At 38.4% G+C, this 20,330-nt stretch overlaps 1 protein-coding gene across 2 annotated transcripts in view; it reads left to right on the top strand.

Annotated features, from left to right (window-relative positions):
- Nucleotides 1–20,330, top strand: part of PLOD2 (procollagen-lysine,2-oxoglutarate 5-dioxygenase 2) — a 94,441-nt gene that overhangs the window by 909 nt on the left and 73,202 nt on the right. The window lies entirely within an intron of this gene.

The following is a 20,330-nucleotide window of genomic DNA, read 5'->3' as shown; positions in this document are numbered from 1 at the left end:
CTTCTTTTTTTAAAATTAGGATCATTTTGTCCTTTTTCCTTTCCTTTTTTTTTTTTTTTTTTTAAGTAAATAGGGCGTTTTTCTGCTCGAACTTTAAGCACAAGGGCAAATTTCTGTTTCAGGGTTACAGTCAGAAGATGCCATTTGGTGTAGAACCCAGCTAGTCCATCTAAGCAGTAGTAAGTGTTTCAGGAGGTTCCAGGGAGCTAACATGCCCATCATTCTGCATTCCTGCCAAACAGTACTTGCTTTGTCAGCTTGAGAAACTTCAGTGTGCAGATGGATTTTTGTCCGTTACATGATGCTTTTCTTTCTCCCAGATAAATTTGGTGGTTTCGTAATGGATTTCTGAACCCTGTGTGGTTCCTTTAGATTTGAACTGAGTTTTTTTTTTTTTTTTTCAAATTCTCTTTTAGTGTAACACCTAGAAAATAGACAAGTGCCTTCAGCAAACTTGGAAATGGAGACATTAAAAAAAAAAATCCCCAGAAAAATGACTTTCTTTGTTGGAGCACCCAAGGCAACCTTACTAGGAAATAATAAATCTCCAAGGGCTTTGCTGCTTTTAGAGGGACTTCTCCAGCCTTTGTATATTTTATTTCAGTGCATTACCATCATCCCCCTCCCCTTTTTATAGAAGGCATCTCTTTGTAGCTTCCTCCAGGCTTATAGTCCAAAGCATCTTGCTTTCCCACTCTGGCTTTTAAAAAGTTTCATGGAGCTGGACAGTAAAGTTTTAATGGACTGTAACATAAGGGAAAGAGAATTTTAGATATGAATGTTTTCCTCAGAAACTGACCACATAGGGATCCCTGGGTGGCGCAGCGGTTTAGCGCCTGCCTTTGGCCCAGGGCGCGATCCTGGAGACCCGGGATCGAATCCCACATCAGGCTCCCGGTGCATGGAGCCTGCTTCTCCCTCTGCCTGTGTCTCTGCCTCTCTCTCTCTCTCTCTCTCTCTGTGACTATCATAAAAAAAAAAAAAAAGAAACTGACCACATAAAACCCACTTCTGAAATCTGAGGTCTGGTTGATTTTGGTGGGTAGGCATGGGGAATTCAGTTAGCACCTAAATGCAGGAAAATATTAATTTGTAATACCTGGAGGCAGCGGTAGTCAGTTTGATTATGAATCTTTGTGTAGGTAAATGAGATGAGATGATAAATATAGACAGTACACTGCTCCATAACACTGCCAGAATCCTGGACTATGTTTCAGTTTCTCCCTAAAATATTATAACCGAAAATTGCTAACTTGGACCCTTTCATTTATCTGTCAAGTGAACTTAAGAACTCTAACTTGTCTCACTTCATAGGAGGTCTTTAAGAAAAGTACTTACCGTCTCTATCTATCTGTATTTGTCACCGTGCCCCAATTAGCCATGAAGAAGTAGATTAGACCAGGCTTTCTAGGCCCAATTGACATTTTGTGCCAGATAATTATTTATTGGGGTGGGGGTACTGTCCAGTGCATTGTGCTATGTTTAGCGACATCCTTGGCCCCTACCCACTAGATACCAATAGCACCCTCCTCCACATGTGAGAATGGAAAATGGCTCAGATTGAAAAATGTCCAAATGTCTCCTGAAGGGCAAAATTTCCCAGGGTTGAAAACCCCTAGATTAGAAAAATCAATGTGTATCTGGAGCAATGAGGCATTATAGTGTTACTGGAATGATACTAGCAACTCCTTTTTGAAAGCAAATGTTTATAGTGATTTTCCATTTTTCCACTGTAGTAAGGAATGTGCTATTTGAATCACATTAATCAAGTTTTGGAATATGTTTTTTCCTAGCTTTCTTTGATGCTGTGTGTTGACCAGGATTGAGAACACTGGTTTTACTTATACCTTTCAGAGGCTTTTGCCGTGTACTGTGTTCATTCCTATTTGGTTGCAACTTTGTTTTTAGCATGGAAAGAATCTAAATAAGATTTTGGTTAAAAACAATTATTTTCTCCTAGAATTACTTATAGGTATTTTCCCTTAAAATTTTATCTGTGTGGAGCCTTCAAGGCAAAAGCCTCCTAATGAGTGTCCACAAATCAGGTTAATACCATAATTTATCTTTCCTATACTTTTCTGCTTTCTGGATGAGAGGAGAAGAGTGGATGTATATCTGTCCAGTGTTTACAACCAAGTCTCCAGTCTTGGATCAAAACTTTTTTTTGTGTTTTCTAAGGTATCTTGGCTATTTCATGATCTAAAGTGGGCAGAAACCAAGTTTTGGGCAAAAATGGAGGAAATGGTTTCAGATGTTTCTGTCAAGACCAGTATTTTTCAACCATGTTCATTTATGAACTCTTTAATTTACTCTGGCACATTCAGGGAGGAAAGGAAAGGTTTGTCCCTTCTGCTGATGCAAACTGGCAATTTTTGGGGTGGAGAGGGAAAGACCAAGGTCCTGCAGAAACCTCTGGAAGGGAGAGAGATCCTTGTCTTCTGCGTACTTTCTGTGCCTGGGCTGTAGCCACAGAACGACTCATGCTTAAGCAGACTATGCCTTTTATTTCATAATATGAAAAGGGACCTATGAAACACCTATGGAGAATGTGAGGATAGCAAGTTAAATTGAGATACCTTTTTCTACCCATCACATTGATTAAAGCATTTTTTTTATTTATTTATGATAGTCACACACAGAGAGAAAGAGAGAGAGAGAGAGAGGCAGAGACACAGGCAGAGGGAGAAGCAGGCTCCATGCTCCGGGAGCCCGACGTGGGATTCGATCCCGGGTCTCCAGGATCTCGCCCTGGGCCAAAGGCAGGCGCTAAACTGCTGCGCCACCCAGGGATCCCTGATTAAAACATTTTATTTATTTATTTATTTTTTTGTTTTTTGTTTTTTGTTTTTAAACATTTTAAAAATAAACTCTGATCATAATAGCTGTTGTAAGGATGGGAACCCACAGACTGTTAATAGAAGCACATCATCTTTGGAGAACAGTTTAGTAATGTCTGGTGGAATTGTTAATCCACATACCCTACTATTCTAGATACATACATATACAGTATTCTCAAGTTTTTATGTCTGTTGGTTCTCCTCAAATTCTATTCATTGTTAAAACTAACTCGGGAAATTCTTCCCCTTACTATCTTTTTTTTTTTTTTTTTAAGATTTATTTATTTATTTGAGTGGGGGAGAGGGAGATACAGAATCTCACAGACTCCCTGCTGAATGTGGAGCCTGACACATGGGGTTGGGTGCGGGGCTCTCACTCTTAGGACCCTGAAATCATGACCTGAGCTGAAATCAAGTCGGATGCTCCACGGACTGAGCCACCGAGGCGCCCCATCCCTTACTAGCTTTTGTTTGGCTCACTTTCTAACTTTGTAATGTGGTTGGTTTATATCAATCATACCTCTGGGTTGGAGTTGGGGATCTCAGCTGAGGGAAGGAGAGGCCCCCAGGGCTGAGTCCAAAGTGCTTGCCCTTGGGGCGCCTAGATGGCGCTGTTGGTTGGGCCTCCAACTCTTGGTTTCAGCTCAAGCCCTGGTCCCAGGCTTGTGAGATCAAGCCCGAGTCAGGTTCCCTGCTCAGCACAGAGTCTGCTTAAGACTCTCTACCCTCCCTGCCCAGTAAAATAAATAAGTAAAAATCAAAAAAAAAAAAAAAAGTGCACACCCCTGGAAACACACTCCTCTTTCATTCTGGGTCATTACTACCTTGAGGAGGAGAGCCTTTATGGTGAGGAGTGCCAGCGGGTGCATCCCCCTGCTGTAATGTGCTCCTGCTAGTAGCCCCGAGACTGGGGACACAGTGAGGGGCAGTGTGCCCTCCTTACGAAGTAAGGGGGGGAGCAGGTGACCTGCATCAGAAGGGTTGTCTGGGCAAACAGCTAAAATAAAGTTTTCAGTGTGTAAAAGGGTCACACACACACACACACACAAAATGTATGTTAGATTTTTTTTTGTTTTGTTTAATAAATTATAAATTCTTTAAAATGAGGGACTAAGTTATTCATTTTTGTGCTCCTCACAGTACCTTCCCTGTTGTAACATGAAGATTCTCAGTGTCTGGCCCACTTGTAGAATTTTGAAAAGTGGAATGCAGTGAGATTGCATTTTTCCAGGATTTTAACTATTTTCACTGTACTTCTTTTCTCTACTTGTGGACCCATACACTATCATGATCTAGCAATTTATCAATGAAATATCTAGCAAGGCTTTGTTTCTGAAATGTGGTTTAGCAGCTCTTCTCCCAGGTTATATTTTTCTGTTCTACTTACCTTACTCAATGTAAAGTCACACCTTCAGAAATACTCTCAGGTGATTGGATACCATGATTTTTTTTTTTTTTTTAATTTTATGAATGGTGAAGTGGAGACTTGGAATGGTTATGTAACTTGCAAAGGATCACATAGCTGGAAAGCAACACAGGTGGAGCTTGTGTCCTTTCTCCAGGCTGTGCTCTTCGTTGACTTTCTTATTGTTCTGTTGGACTTTTGGGACTTATGGGAAATAATAGAGCCTAGACTTTAGAGACCTAAAGAAGCAAAAGGAATGCTTTGCTAAAAGGAAAGCACATATTTGTAGGTTTATGTAAATGGAGGAGAAAGGGATTGGCACAGGCTGAAGGAAAACTGGGCCCTAGGCCAGGGTGGCAAACTGTGGCCCGTAAGCCAAATCTGGCAGGCCACAGCTGTCTGTTTTTGTATGGCTGGTGAGTTAACAATAGTTTTTCTGTATTTGTTTGTTTTTCTATTCTATTTATTTATTCATGAGAGACACACAGAGAGAGGCAGAGGCTTCTTGCAGGGAACCTGATGCAGGACTCGATCCCTGATCCCCAAGACCCCGGGATCACGCCCTGAGCCGAAGGCAGACGCTCAACCGCTGAGCCACCCAGGCATCCCAAGTTTTCCTATTTTTAAATGGTTGAAAATATCAAATGGAAAGTAGTATATCGTGACATGTGAAAGTTATATGAAACTCAACAGTCAGGGTCCATCAAGTTTTATTGGCAGACAGGCACACTTATTTATGTACATATTGTTTGTGGCGCTTTGGTGCTGTAAGGCAGAGTCAAATAGTTGCCCCTGAGACTGTATGGCTTGCAAAATATAGATTATTTACTATCTGGTCCTGTAAAGAAAAAGTTTGTGGATCCTTGCCTTAGGACATGACATTTCCGTTTAAGCTGTGGCTCATGCAGATCTGTTGCTCTCTTGGAAGGAGCTGGATTCTGGACAGTAGCAGCTGATTCTGGACATTTGAAAGGTCTGTTTTTCATTTTAGACTTTCCAGTGATTTCTATGGTGTTTTTAATTCAAAGATACAGCTTCTCTGTTACGACTTTTAAAACATGGCACTCGATGCTAACTAGACACGTGCTGTGGTGTAAATAGTGTACTCATGATCAAAAAGGAATAAAACATTGATGATTGATGGAAAAGGAGATGCATATTTCTTCTTCATAGCTTGTGGGTGTTCTAGAATTTTGGTCTAGAAACTTGGTTATGAATTTGTGGCTCAGTTCCTGGGAGAAAATTATTAGCACATTTATCAATGAGTACTTTTATTTTTCTTTAGCAGTTGCTATGAATTAGGCTAAACTGAGAAATACGTGGCTCTTAAAGTGACAGATATTTTTCTTTTACATTTTACTAGTTTGCATTTGCAGTGATCTGCTTGCCTCACTGAATTAACCTTAAATAACAGAACTAATTTTTAGAGCTATCGAGATTATAGTTAGCCAAGAAATAGTCATCCTGAGTAGTAGAATAATAGAGTGTGTTATGATGTGTTATCTTATACTGCTTACTAGCTATACAGCCTTACTGTTGCCGCCTGTGTTTGGAAATGCCGTTACTGAGAGTAGTCTAACAGCACAGAAGTTACTACTACCCTATTTGTGTCATAAGAATGCCCCTTCAAAAACTGTTGCTTATCGTTAAAAAATAACTTTCAGTATCTCCCACTCAGGATAACTGTATTTTAAAACAAAATTCAAAGAGTAGAAGTATGTTATTTTTATACACAAAGGAAAGATTTCCGTTATGTATTTTCTTTTGTACTTTAAGAGAGGGAAATTGATTTCTGTTAATAACTTCACTTAATTTTTATTTATTTTATTTTTAAAAATATTTTATTTATTCATTCATGAAAGACACAGAGAGAAAGGCAGAGACATAGGTAGAGGGAGAAGCAGGTTCCCTGCGGGGAGCCCGCTGTGGGACTGGAACAGGGACGCCAGTTATATTGATTGTTATGTTGATTTTCGTAATTGCTTTCATTATTTTGGGTTCATAAGACGTCCCAGTGTGTATTACATTTACTGGTCATCTATTCATTTTCTTTAGGATTACATTCTCAAATTTGTAGAAAGGATTCTCCTATTTATTTTCTAGTTACTATTTATCGGTTTTAAAGTTCCTTCAAAGACAAAGAGTAAAGGTTTTCCTTTGATTTAAGTGCTAATGTGGTTCTACTCCTCTATTATGTTGACATCACAAGGTAAAGGTTCTTATGGCATGAAGGAACTTTCAAGCACATGCAATTTTTTTTTTTAAGATTTTATTTATTTATTCATGAGAGACACTGAGAGAGAGAGGCAGAGGGAGAACCAGGCTCCATGCAGGGAGCCCGACATAGGACTCGATCCCTGGTCTCCAGGATCACACCCGGGGCTGAAGGCGGCGCTAAACCGCTGAGCCACCGGGCTGCCCAAGCAGACGCAATTTTTATTTCTTTCATCACCATCTACAGTCAGCCTCAGATACTCAAGTACAGCAAGTTGAGTATGCATCATGCCACACAGCGTCACCCTTCTGCAGGCACAGCAGCAAGTGGAAGATGTTCATAGAAACCCGGAAGTCTTGGGTTCCTGATTCTGGGCATTGTTCATAAAAAAACTCCAGAAGCTATGATTTTTAATTCCAGTGGCCACAGAGTCTCAGCACAGAGCCTTGGTCCCATTAACTAGGCTCTGTCATTGACTAGTCTGTTTCATTAGTTCGGAACCACAGCTCTCATGGGGCCTTAGGGTGCTAATTACTTACAGGTACTACACACAGGGCTAAGAAGGTAGCCAGTTACTTTTAGATATTTTAAATGTATTCTCCAACTGGTTCTTTAAACATTTAATCCTTTTCATCCTGTTTCTATCAGGATGATAAACACCAGCAGCTATTTCAATACCTCAAAAAAAAAAAAATCAGCAAATATAGAATTTAAATCACTTCTTAAAAAAAAAAAAAAAGAAAAAGAAGAAGCTGGCAGATATTTTGCAGGCAGACTAAAATGACCTCTCTAATTCAATCATCTAGGGAAGTCTCACAGAGCTGTTATGCAGTGAGCAAACTGGTCCTTTGATGGGATTTTCCAGTCATGCCCAAGCCAGCTCTGAGGCCCCTTGTCTTCAGAGGTCCCGCGTCTCCTGCTCTAGCCATGCGAGGTCTTTCCTGGCCTCCAGCTGGCACCACAACTGTGACCAGAGTGCTCTGCTTGTCCAGACCCTCTGAAATTCTTGTCGGCCACATCTAGAGAAGGACAATTCTCCTTTTCTTCTTAGTTTAGTTTAAACAGGGTTGGAATTTTTTAAACAGTGACTTTACTAGGTAACCAAGGGGAAAACAAAACATAACTCCAAACTGGAAAACCACCAAAGCAAAGAAATCAACAGACTTACAAAGTAGAGACTCAGAGTTCTTACTCTATTCTGACTTAAGTATAATTAGAGACCTGCATACCTGGAATAGTTTGGGGGGTTCCTAGGTTCTGTGTCCTTGCTCAGCTTTTCTTTCTCTACTTTTCTATCCCATTTCTATTTCTTCCTACCACGTTCCTTTCTACAGAGAGCTTTTTCTTCTCCTGTATTGCAGTCCATAAAATCATGGACTTTTTAAGTTTGTGTTAATAGGTTATGAAATAATAAGAAATACATATTTTGATCTCTGTTCCTGGTCTCTGATAATATTTGGTCTTTGATCCTGGTTCTTGCTACATAGCTTCTAAAACCCTTGTAATTTTCGAGTGATAGGAGTTTGTCATATAACTACTAAATCCCTTAGAATTTCCTGGGTGAAAAGAACATCTTTTGTTCTAATGAGGTGACTCTTGATGGGCTCTTGAATGGGGGCTGATCACCAGAAAGATTAAGCCATGATTAGAAGCTTGAAGTGTTCAGGGGCACCTGGGTGGTTCAGTCAGTTAAGACTCTTGGTTTTGGCTCAACTTATGATCTTGGAGTCATGAGTGGAGCCCCGTGTGGGGCTCTGCACTCAGTGGGAGTCTGCTTGAGATTCTGTTTCCCTCTCCCTCTGATCCTTCCCCAGTGCATGCACACACTCTCTCTCTAAAATAAATAACTCTTAAAAAAAAAAAAAAAGAAAGAAAGAAAGAAGGAAAGAAGGAAACTTGAAGCTTTCAGCCCTAAAACTCCTCTTCTGTAGAAGAAGAGGGGTTAGAAAATAAGTCAATAATTGACTATGCCTACATGGTGAAGCCTTTACAAAAAGCGTGGGGTTTGGAGAACCTCTGGGTTGATGATTGCATCTAAATGCGAGAAAGGTGGTGTACCCCAAATCAATGGGGTCACATGGGCTTCTTTCATATAGCTGTTCATTCTAAAATATCCTTTGTAGTAAATTTGCCATAGTCAACTGTTTTCCTGGGTTCTGTGGGCTGCTCTAGTAAATTATCAAACCTGAGGAGGGGGTGTTGGGAACTTCTGATTTGTAGTCAAGTCAGACAGAAGTTGTGGGTAACCTGGGGACCTACTGCTTGTGATTGGCATCTGAAATGGGAGCATTCTTGTGGGACTGAATCTTAACCTGCAGGGTCTGTGCTAATTCTAGTTGAATTGAATTAAATTGCAGGACACATGCCTGGTGTGGGAAAATTGGCCAGCGTGGGGAAAAAAAATCTACATATCTGGTATCAGAAGTATTGTGTGTGAATAGTAGAGGAGAAATATGACTGTTTTCCCTAGACGTAGGTAGACTAGTATCTTTATAGTTTCATAGGACATATCAAGATAACCCTAGCCATTAGACAAACTATTTTCTTCTGTGTGAGTGAAAGTTTTTTTTTTTTTTTTTTTTTTAAATTTTTATTTATTTATGATAGTCACACACACAGAGAGAGAGAGAGCGAGAAAGAGAGAGAGGCAGAGACATAGGCAGAGGGAGAAGCAGGCTCCATGCACCGGGAGCCCGATGTGGGATTCGATCCCGGGTCTCCAGGATCGTGCCCTGGGCCAAAGGCAGGCGCCAAACCGCTGTGCCACCCAGGGATCCCTGAGTGAAAGTTTTTATGCATTTTTTTCCCAATAGTTTTTATAGCATTGCTTTAATTCTTGGTTTTGAGTAGCTATTTACATTTGCTTTTATGAGTCTACATACTTTAATAAATCTCTATTTATTTAATTAACTAAACTTTAAAAATTCTCCTGGAATACATTTTTTCTAGAAGTAACTAACATGTTGTAACTTCTTAGATACAAAGCATGCTAAGAATAATTCCCTTGGTGGAATTCTCTGAATATCACAATTAATATCTCAAAATTTAGTTCAGCGAGTATTTATTCAATGACTAGTCTGTGTTGTGTTGCCTTATGTAAAGGGAAAATAGGAAAACGAAACAAACAAAAAACATACCAGGCTCAGTTCCTGCTCCACACTAAAATTCTAAGATACTTATGGGAGAAGCAATGCATATATATAAAACTGAACAAATGGAAGGAGCACTTAAGGTGAAGTGGCCTGGCCTACAGGGAAGAGCACTGACATCTGGGCCTCAGGAAATCATGATCTAAGTTCTAACCCTTTTATTCACCAACCTTGAGCCAATTGCCTTGCTTCTCCAGACTTCCTTTGTAATTTATGTTCTTTATACCTCTGTTTATTTGATGTCTCCTGAATCCTAAGAGTCAGGATGTGGAGTAGAGGCAGAGGCTGCTGGAATCAGAAAACAGGCCTGAAGGAAACTTACTATTAACACATTGGTTATGCCAAAGGAAGCATAGATACAAAGTTGTTTTGTACTTTAATATTCTAGTTAGTCTCCCAGGAGCTGGACTTGGACAGGCCTCGATATTGCTTTTTTTCCTAATTAACTTTTGATTGAGAGGTAACAAAGTCCGTCTAAGAATAACTCTAATTATATTTACATTTAAAAATATTCCAAGTGTTTTAATGTGAGAGAGGAAAATAGTCTGGTGTTTATATGAAGCTATTTTCTGGCTTCTGAAAGGAATCATATATTCTTCAGTACATTTAAGTACTGTAAGCTGTTTTTTTTGTTTTTTGTTTTTTAGAGATTTTTATTTATTCATAGAGACAGAGAGAGAGAGAGAGAGAGAGGCAGAGACACAGGCAGAGGGAGAAGCAGGCTCCATGCAGGGAGCCCGACGTGGGACTCAATCCCGGGTCTCCAGGGTCACGCCCTGGTCTGAAGGCGGTGCTAAACCGCTGAGCCACCTGGGCTGCCCTGTAAGCTGTTTTTAAAAATAACTATATTCTTCTGCTTCAATCTTGACTGTTTAAGTCCTGCCGGTTAACAAAAATGATGCTAGTAATTCTTTAAAATTAGAAAAAGATTTTTTCTTTTTGAAAGATTTTATTTATTTATTCATAAGAGACACTCAGAGAGGGGCAGAGGGAGAGGCAGTCTCCCTGAGGGGAGCCTGATGTGGGACTCAATCCCAGAACCCTGGTATCGCGACCTGAGCAAAAGGCAGAGACGTTCAACCACTGAGCCACCCAGGCTCCCCTAGAAAAAAATTTTGATGAAATGTACTGTTTAAAAATTGGAGACCCTCTTCCGAACTGTTCCTGGAACAGTTAATCAAATCATCTAATTTTTAGATTCACTAAATATCTGTAAAATATGACTGCATTTATAAACTAGGAACATGGTAAATGAGAAGAAAATCAATTTATGGGAGAAAAGAATTTGTGAGTATCTGTCTCTGTATGCATGCATGTGTCTCTAGTCATGGAGATTTACTGTTAATCCTTAAGAATGGAGTAGAAAGTTGGAATGCCTTTTTATCTGGAATTTTCTTTGGTATCCTGCTCGAGCATTGTCATAGTAGCATTTATTCTACTTATGTTTGCACCCGAAGAATGGAACATATCTTGTGAGTGGCATCATCTTAGACCCAATCTTAGGGGGAGATGGTAGTGCCCAGTGCTTTTTCTCTTTTCTTGGCTCCCCCCCGCTGCTGTTTACAGAGGGATTTTGTGTAAATTGAAGGAAGCAGTTCAAATAAAACAATTGCAGGGGGAAGAGGGTAGCTTAATTTTGAAAATATATACAGTTGTTACTTTTTCAAGCGTAAGATTACCAAAAATCACAGAACCATTTAGCCTGGATGTTGTTTTTGGAGATTAACTGTGATTTCTTGAATAAGCAAGTAAGCATTAGCAGATGTTTTTCCCATAAAGTAGGTAAGGTTAAAGAAATAAAGAAAGACCTATTTTAAAAAATGATAAACTAACTTTTGTATTGTTATTTAACATAAAGTAGTTGGTATTTTTATATCCCACAAGTGTAAGCATAGGGTTTTTTCATAGGGTATAAAATCCTAAACAGTCAGCCCCCTTTTCTCTCTAGCAAGTCCCTGAATGGTGCTATTGCACCAGTATCAGCAGTGCCATCGTGGGCTACTCTTTATGGATGAGTGGATAGGTAAGATTTTATAAAAGATGCCACGTGGGAGACAATGGTAAGGTAATGGTTAAGGGGATGAGGTTTTGGAATCAGAGAGCCTAAATTTAAATCCCCCTCTACCACTTATTTGCTGATTATCCTTGGAACAAGTTACTTAACCTCACTGAATCATAGTTTCTTTGTAATGATAATTGTCACCTAGGGTTGGTTTGCGCATTAAATGTGATAATGCCTGTAAAAGGCTTAGCACAGGGTTTGTGAACAGAAATTACTCCATAACTGCCACTAACTAAAGTTATTATTTTATTTTTTTTTAAAGATTTTATTTATTTATTCATGAGAGACACACACAGAGAGAGAGAGAGAGAGAGGCAGAGACACAGGCAGAGGGAGAAGCAGGCTCCATGCAGGGAGCCTGATGTGGGACTTGATCCCCGGTCTCCAGGATCACGCCCTGGACTGAAGGTGGCGCTTAAACCGCTGAGCCACCGGGGCTGCCCTAAAGTTATTATTTTAAACAGTAGAATTCTAATTACCCTTATTCTAAAGTGGAACCTAGAATTAAGGTATAGAATTAATTCATGTATTCTGATTGGTAATGAGAGAAAAGTAGAGGTTGTCAATAAATTCTAGAAAATAAGTTTTAACAAGTTGAGATATAAAGATAGTTTTTTCCAGGGGAACACAAAGGAAATAAACAATAAATTTAGTGGTGTAGTCTCTTTGTTGATGTTCTTTATTTACTCAAATTCAAATCCTTGAAGTCACTTTCCCCATTCCTCTGATTTATTCTTTTTTTTTTTTTTTAAGATTTTATTTATTTATTCATGAGAGAGAGAGAGAAGCAGAGACATAGGAAGAGGGAGAAGCAGGCTCCATGCAGGGAGCCCGATGTGGGACTCTATCCTGGGACTCGGGGATCATGCCCTGAGCCAAAGGCAGACACCCAACCGCTGAGCCACCCAGGCATCCCTGATTTATTCTTGATAGTCAAATATGTTGAGTTCCAATCATTATTTTCTCTTGCTGTTTTTTTAAAATCTGTAATGGAAAGCATATCCATATATAACATATAACTAAATATCTCAAACATCTTTTTTTAAAACATAATCTTAATACCATTGTCACACTCAGTAGCAATTTCTTCATTTCATCTAATGCCTATATAAGTTCATTTTTCCACCTTTTCTCAAAAGTGTCTTTTTAGAGTTGGTTTGTTTGATCAGTCTATCAGGATCCATTAATTTTTCCTCCTAAATACCCTCCAAGCTATCGACACCTTAGTCCAGGCTGCAGATCTTGGGCAGCTTGAGGGTTAAACCCAGCCTATTTATTGGTTTCCAGAAAGCTTGAACTAAGTCCTATGTTTTTAAAATCAGGAGATTTTACTTAAAAATCTGGAATTTATTTCTCGTGGAAGGGGAGGTGGGGAAGGAAGACCTGGAAGCATGGATTTGCCTTCCCATGTCAACAACAGCTGGCTGATACTGAGAAGAGCTCACCACAGCTTCCACCTGGCCTCTTCACTAATGTGTGTTTGCAACTCTTGCTCTGCGCACATATCACAGAATGAGATAGTTATAATTGCTTCTTTAATTATTACTCTATGTCATCTTTTCATATTAATCTTTCTAGAGTCCAGTAGCTCTTAATCAGGAGTGATTTTGCCCCGAGGGGATATTTGGTAACACTTGGAGACATTTTTAAGTGCCATGAGTGGTGGTGGGTGCTACTGGCATTCTGTGGGTGGTGGTCAGGGATGCTGCTAAAACATCCTACAATGCACAGCACATCCGCCATGAGAAAGAATTAACTGGCTCCAAATGTTTCTAATTTCACTGCCCTGTTCAGAAGCTTCCAGTACCTTCCCCATGTATTTATTATTTCCCAGTTTTCACTCTGTATTCATACCATACTTCTCACTGTCCAGCCATACTTTTGCCTTTCTTAAATCATACCTGTTTTTCCAGTTCCCTCCTACTGTCAGAATCCCACTTGTCCTTTTTAAGACCTCCATGTTTCCCATTCATGAAGCTGTTTTTGATGTCACTTATCAGAGTGTTCTCCAAAAATCATTTTATTGCAGCTGGAAACTTTCTTAAAGATGACTGATTTTAATATTTTCTTTTACTACTGTTCCTATTTCTCTAATCCAAGAAACGGAATCTAGAGGTATTAAGTGATGTATTCTATAAATGGTTCTTTGTCCTCCCCCCCTTGCTAATATATAATCTATTGCTTAATTAGGTGTTTAATATGTTATTACCCTTCTTTCCATGTGAATTAACTTCATATTCTCTGTTGGATTTACCTGTAAGAGGACAACAGTGTCTCTTATTGTGGGTATCAAGTCTGTGAATTGCTATGCCTTAGAACCACAAGCCTCTGTAAGTTTCTTTGTCTTTGGATCCTACAGGGGTCTGGTAACCCATGGCTCACCTCAGTCCCAACTACCAAGAGGGGTGGGCACCTATGCCTGTCAGAGTTCCATTCAGAAAAGAGAAGCTATTTTAGATATTTTGAGCAGAAAGAGATTTAACAAGTTTAACAAATGGGCTTACACAATTATGGGAAAGGCTGGAAGGTCAGGCTTTAGGCTGAACCCTCAGCCTGATACTTAGAACAGGGAAGTTCTAGGAAGTAGGGAGTTACTACCTAATTACAGTTTGAGGGTAGGTCTGTTGAGTTATGAATACCTTGCTGTAGCTATAATTCAGGGGTCAGGAAGCTATCTCCACTGACTTCTTACTCACATGAAGCTGGTGACTAGACTCTAGGAAGTAGAATTCAGCTGCCTCAGCAGCATGTCTGTCTGCCTATGTGTCTCCCTCCCTGTCTCTTTTTCTCCCTTTCTTCTTCTCTTCCTGCACAAAATGGAAGACTGGAACACTGATGTAGAGTAACTCCACATTTTGTGAAAACATGCTTACTAGTGGAAATAGCCAGAAGTCAGGGAGAGAAGACCATCTGTCTTCCACATCTCATACACATGAATCTGAAAGATGGAGCATGATTTTCATCTGGAACTTAGCTCCAAAGGAGTTAGAGAAATGTAGCTTCAACATTTATTTTTTTTTATGATTTTTTTTTTCAGTAATTATTCTTGAAGCTTGACAGATCACTCAGTAATTTCAGAATTTTATGTCTTTGACAGTGGGGATGCAAGCATGGAGTCAGCATTACATGAAACACATGCTCTACTTACTAACATGAAAGTCTATTATAAAGTTCTAAGATTCTTGAATGCTTTCTCGAGTTTCAAGACCAACTGCTGAAGAAAGTCATAAGAAAAATAAAACTATAAAATAGAGGCAGCTAAGTAATAGGAATTTATTTCCCCTTATCCTCCTCTTGTTTTTAAAGTAGATCATAACTTATGTGGAGGACAGTGTAGTGCAAATTATTTCTAATTACAATTTTATAGTGTTTGTTTGACTTTCAGCTATTCATTCATTTTCTTGTTTTCTAGTGCTTTCATCTCACACAACACCCTATTAGTTTTCAGTAATTACTTAGCTGACTAAAGTCACTTTTCTGAGATGAAACAACTGGGGCTTATTTAAGGCTTCTGGAATTTGAGAAGGTTAAGAGATAACAGAAAAAATTCTGGCTCATTTAGGAAGGAAGGATTTACTTTGACTCCACTTCTTAAGTATTCATGAAAGTGAAAGTACAAGAGCAAACTTTGTGCATCATCATAACTTCACAATCACAGATTTACTTTTCATGATTTTTATTTGAAAGTTTGGTTTTCATGTAATCTTTTTTATAACTTTTGTAGTTTCTTTGCCCATAGCAGAAAGTATAAATAAGCTTGTAGCTGAGCAAATCTGCAGGAGTATCCTGCATTATAATTAGAATGTTGGGCTTCCTTGAAATTACTTGGAGTTAGGACATACAATGCTTTGTTTTACTTATCTAGGTAAGTTTTTTTTTTTTACTTATCTAAGTTTTACTTTACTTATCTAAGTTCTTCGCCAACTACACATGCCATTTATTATTTTTTTAAACTTACTTGTTTAGCTTATTTTTGATAATTTTTGACAATTCCAAATGGTAAGTACATACACTTCAAAGTTAAAATGAATAAACAAACAAAACTAGGTTGGAAATGGATGGATTAGATTAATAAATGCTAATACAGCATTTTAAACTCTTGGTTTTATGTGTGTATGTTTAAAACGATAAATCTCAAATATTTTTGCTCTCCTTTTGATGAAGATAAAAAATAAATCTTTGGTGAATCCAGATGTATTTTGATGACATGTGCCCCAATAAACAGTTTAACCCTTTCTAATCATATTTTTCATCTGTAAATCATTCTGAAACTAGTAAAAAGTGACAAATCTATTGTAAGAAATGTTGAAGCACCAGTGGGAGTCAGTAAGAACTAAGATACAACAGACTTAATGAAGATGGTATAACTTCATTTAAAAATTGTATTTTGCTTATAATGAAAATAAATGCATATAAATGAAAACAAAGAGATTTAAGAAGAATAAATTTGTCCGTATTTCCACTATCATTAGTAAACAATGTAAAACATTTGGTATTTTTTTCCCTTTTTTTTGGTTCACATTTCTTCGTATGTTTTCATTATAAAATCAAGATACATACACATATTGACAAGTGTAAAGAGATAATTTTACATTCTATCATATTCACAAAACACTACATTGTAAGTATCTTCTTATGGCTTTTTTTTTTTTAAAGATTTTATTTATTTATGAGAGACAGAGAGAGAGAGAGAGAGAGAGAAAGAGGCAGAGGGAGAAGCAGTCTCCATGCAGGGAGCCCGACGTGGGACTCGATCCCGGGTCCCCAGGATCACGCCCCAAACTGAAGGCGGCGCCAAACCGCTGAGCCACCCGGGCTGCCCCTTCTTATGGCTTTAAATACTGTTCCAATCATGATTTTTAAGTAATATTTTGATATCTGTTATGGAGTTATGCCATAATTTGTATAACCATTATTCTATTATTAGATACAGGATTTCTTTCTTTTTTTTTTTTTTTTTTAAGATTTTTAACTTATTTATTTAGGAGAGACACACAGAGAGAGGCAGAGACATAGGCAGAGGGAGAAGCAGGATCCTCAAAGGGAGCCCGACGTGGGACTTGATCCTGGAACCCCGGGATCACGTCCTGAACGGAAGGCAGATGCTCAACCACTGAGCCACCCAGGCATCCCATGATTTCTTTTCTGTTTTGTAGTAACCAAAATAATATTGTAGGGATACTCTTGAAAATGCATTTTGGTTTCCATTTTTGCAAGATAGGTCCAAGAAACAAAATTTTTGAAATCAAAAGGTATGAATTCTTTTATCTCTTGTTGCATATTATCGAATTGCTTTTCAGAGGTTATATGGTCATTTCAACCAGCACGTACCAAATGGTCTGTTATGTAGAATTCTCAGCAGCAGCATTATTTTTAAAAGATGTTTTTATAGTTTTTTGGGGGAAATAAGAGTGTGATTCTCAAATTTATAATGATTTCCTTCTTTACTTGACAAAATAAAACCATTTTTCCCCTGCTCTTCTGTGAGTTGCATCTTTATGTCAGAAGTACTAAAATAGAGTAAAAAAGGACAATAAACAGATGTATCACGTAGATATAAGTACCACAAAGAAAAATAAAATGGGATGAGGGCTAAGAGTGCTGAAGTTGGCAATGCCATTTCAGGTACTGGTTGCATTTGAACAGACATGAAGAGAGGAATTTTTGCTGGAAGAAGAGCATTATAGGCAGAAGGAATCACAAGTACCAATGCTTGATGTGTCCCTGGAACAGCAAGTTTTCCCATGTGTCTGCAGTTAGGGGCAGGGAGAGGCTAGTGGTAGAAGAGGAGATCAGAATGACATGACCAGATCCATTAGGGACTCAGAGATTATGGTAAGGAGTTGGGATTTTATTGAGTACAACTGCTCAACTATACACTGAAGGCCTCGGCTGATAGAGTTGTATAGATGTATCATTCTAGGGACAGTGTAAGGAATAGGATGAAGTGGACAGGGATAAATGCAGGGAGATCCTTCTGGAAGCCATTTCAGTAGTCCAGGGAAGAGATGATGGTGCCCAGATTTAGACCACTCACAGAGGTGGTGGTTAAGTAAGGCTGGATTCTGTAGTGCTGATAGAATTTGCAGATAGATTGGATGGGAAGTGTGAGCAGAACAGAGGAGTTAAAGTTTTGTATGTTAGATGTTTAAATTTGTCCCCAGGATCAGGGATCTAGTGGGAGGGTTGTAACATATCCCCCACCAATAAGCAGAGGGACTACCGTATATGTTAATCAAATCATCATGCTGTACACCGTAAAACATACACAATGGTGTATGTCAATTATTTCTCAGTAAAACTAGAAAAAAGCTTATATTTGCCTAAATTTATGTCAATATAGTCTAGTTGCCATTTTTATTTCTCACTTTTGTTTGCATGGATTGGAACTTCCTTGAGACACTTTGGTAACTATTTTATAGTTATTTTAATAATCACTATTGTTAAAATTCATAGTCTGTTTTTTGTCTATGATATTGTTATCCAAGTGTTTATTCAGTAAAGTGCTGGTACTGAAAAACAGACCCCCTACATTAGAAATTTTGCAAGGAAAGTCAGAGTGTTAAACTCTAGGAAGAAGGCCAAAACAGCTGCTATGATTCACTGAACTCTGAATTTGGGAGGGAACACTCTGCAAAAATGATAGTTAAAGCGCTGAAAAATTACAGAGCAGCTTGCAGCAGATTTTTAAGTTTATAGAAATTGCCATATAACCAAAGCAAGGAAGATGAGAACAAATGGGGGAAGGTCAGCCAGTGCTCCCGCAGTGCCTGAATCAGCTGTGGTCTGCATCAAGGCATCTGTGAGTTTGATTTGACCGGAGATTGGAATGTGCTGATGATACTTTTCTCTTCTCATTTGATGCAATGCATTAATTAAAAAGCTTTGTTTGAATACAGCTTTTATTGTTTGTTATTTATCATGCTTAATATGTTTAAAGGCAAGCACTAAGAGATTTATGTATCTGGAAAATACTCCCCTCACCTACTTTCCATTCAGTTCAACGGCAAAATAAATAGTGTAGTATGAGAGGTTTGGATTTTGCAGTATTTTCACCGACCATCCTTTGCATAAAACATGTAGCTACCCTGTAGTTGGAAAAAGGTCCCCAGTGCTTCTGATATGTGCCACTGTTAGTTTTCAGAAGGAGAATGGGGGAGAAAAATTGGAAAAAGACACTGAAAGTGAATAAGCAAAGAGAGGAGAAAAAACAGTACTGAGAGAAAAATCTGGAGGTAATAGTTTGATACAGCTGGCTGGTTGGCAGTAAACTTTTTTTTTTTTGCTAATTGAATCAAACAAGGAAACTTGCTGGATTGCATCATTTTCTATTTACTGAAAAAAAAAAAAGAAAATGCCATACACATTGATTTAGGTATATGGTATTTAGACAATGTTAGTATCTTTTAATGAAGGAAATAGAATAGTAGATAGTAGCTTCAGTTGCGATTTATAGTTACTTTCAATACTAGATAGCCTCAGTTGTGGTTTTTAGTTACTTTCAATAGGAGGTTTATAGTTACTTTGCTATTGTGTTAAAGTGTAACTTAGTAATCACTTTTCATATAGGCATGTTTGGTAAATGATACAGTAAGAGACATTGTTACAAATTCCTCTAACCCTCTAGGGACAGAAATGAAAAAAACAAAAACAAAATAGCTGGCTTTTAAAGAGGGGACTCCTGAGAAGTCAATATTGCTAGATTATAGTCATTTCCACTACCTATACAAACAGCACACTTTTTAACATGAACTCATCGTTCCTCCAGGCCTTAGTTTTAGTATGAATTCCTGAGAGTTCTTCCTTAACCCCCCAATTTAAAACAACTTCTGTTATTAAAAGCTCTCATCTTATTCTTGCTTTGAATTCATTCTTAGCATTCACCAAAATGTCCACGTATACATAGTTATGCAATTATTTGCTTACCATCTGTCACCCCACTGCCTGTTATATTGTAAAATCCATGAAGGCAGTGATGGATTCTTCCAAGAATATTTACTGAGTGCCTACTATGTGTCAACACAGCTTCTAAAGTTTACGTTGTCATCAATTCTGATGTTTGCTTGTATCTCTAACATTTAAGTGCCCAGCTCACAGATATCCATCAAGAACTGTTTGTTGAAAGGATGGAGATGAAGCCATTGATGATTATTTGCAGGGCTCAAAGGTAGAGTGGAGTCAAGGTTTACATCTGTACTTCGGGAATATAAATTGATGCTGAGGCTGGGACCTTTTTCCTCTATCATGGGCTGAAATTTCCAAGTGCTCCTGCTTAAGTGGTATTCCTTTGATGAATAAGGGGTTCTCTCTGATCACAGTGATCTACCTCTCTGAAAATGGAAATATGGAAATAAGAATAATCCAGAGATACTGAATGATTAATTGGTCTGAGGTGGGTCTGGGGCATCCTTTTTTTTTTTTTTTTTTTAAAGCTCTTTAGATGTTTGTATTATGCATACCAAGTCCAAAATTACTATCTTAAAGGAAGAGGAGTATGGAGTTTATGTCCAGAGGGTTCTCTTTTCTTTGAATACTGCTTGTTTTATTTTGGCAGAACAGTTTTTAGGTAGGGTGTGTGCGTATATGGTTGTACATTTTTTCCCCAGAAGGAGTTTTGAATTTTTTCCATGCCATTCTAATAATTATCAAAGCAACACAAAAT

The sequence above is a fragment of the Canis lupus genome, chromosome 23 (assembly GCF_003254725.2).
Source record: "Canis lupus dingo isolate Sandy chromosome 23, ASM325472v2, whole genome shotgun sequence".
NCBI lineage: Eukaryota > Metazoa > Chordata > Mammalia > Carnivora > Canidae > Canis > Canis lupus.
This window is presented reverse-complemented; position numbering and strand designations above follow the sequence as displayed.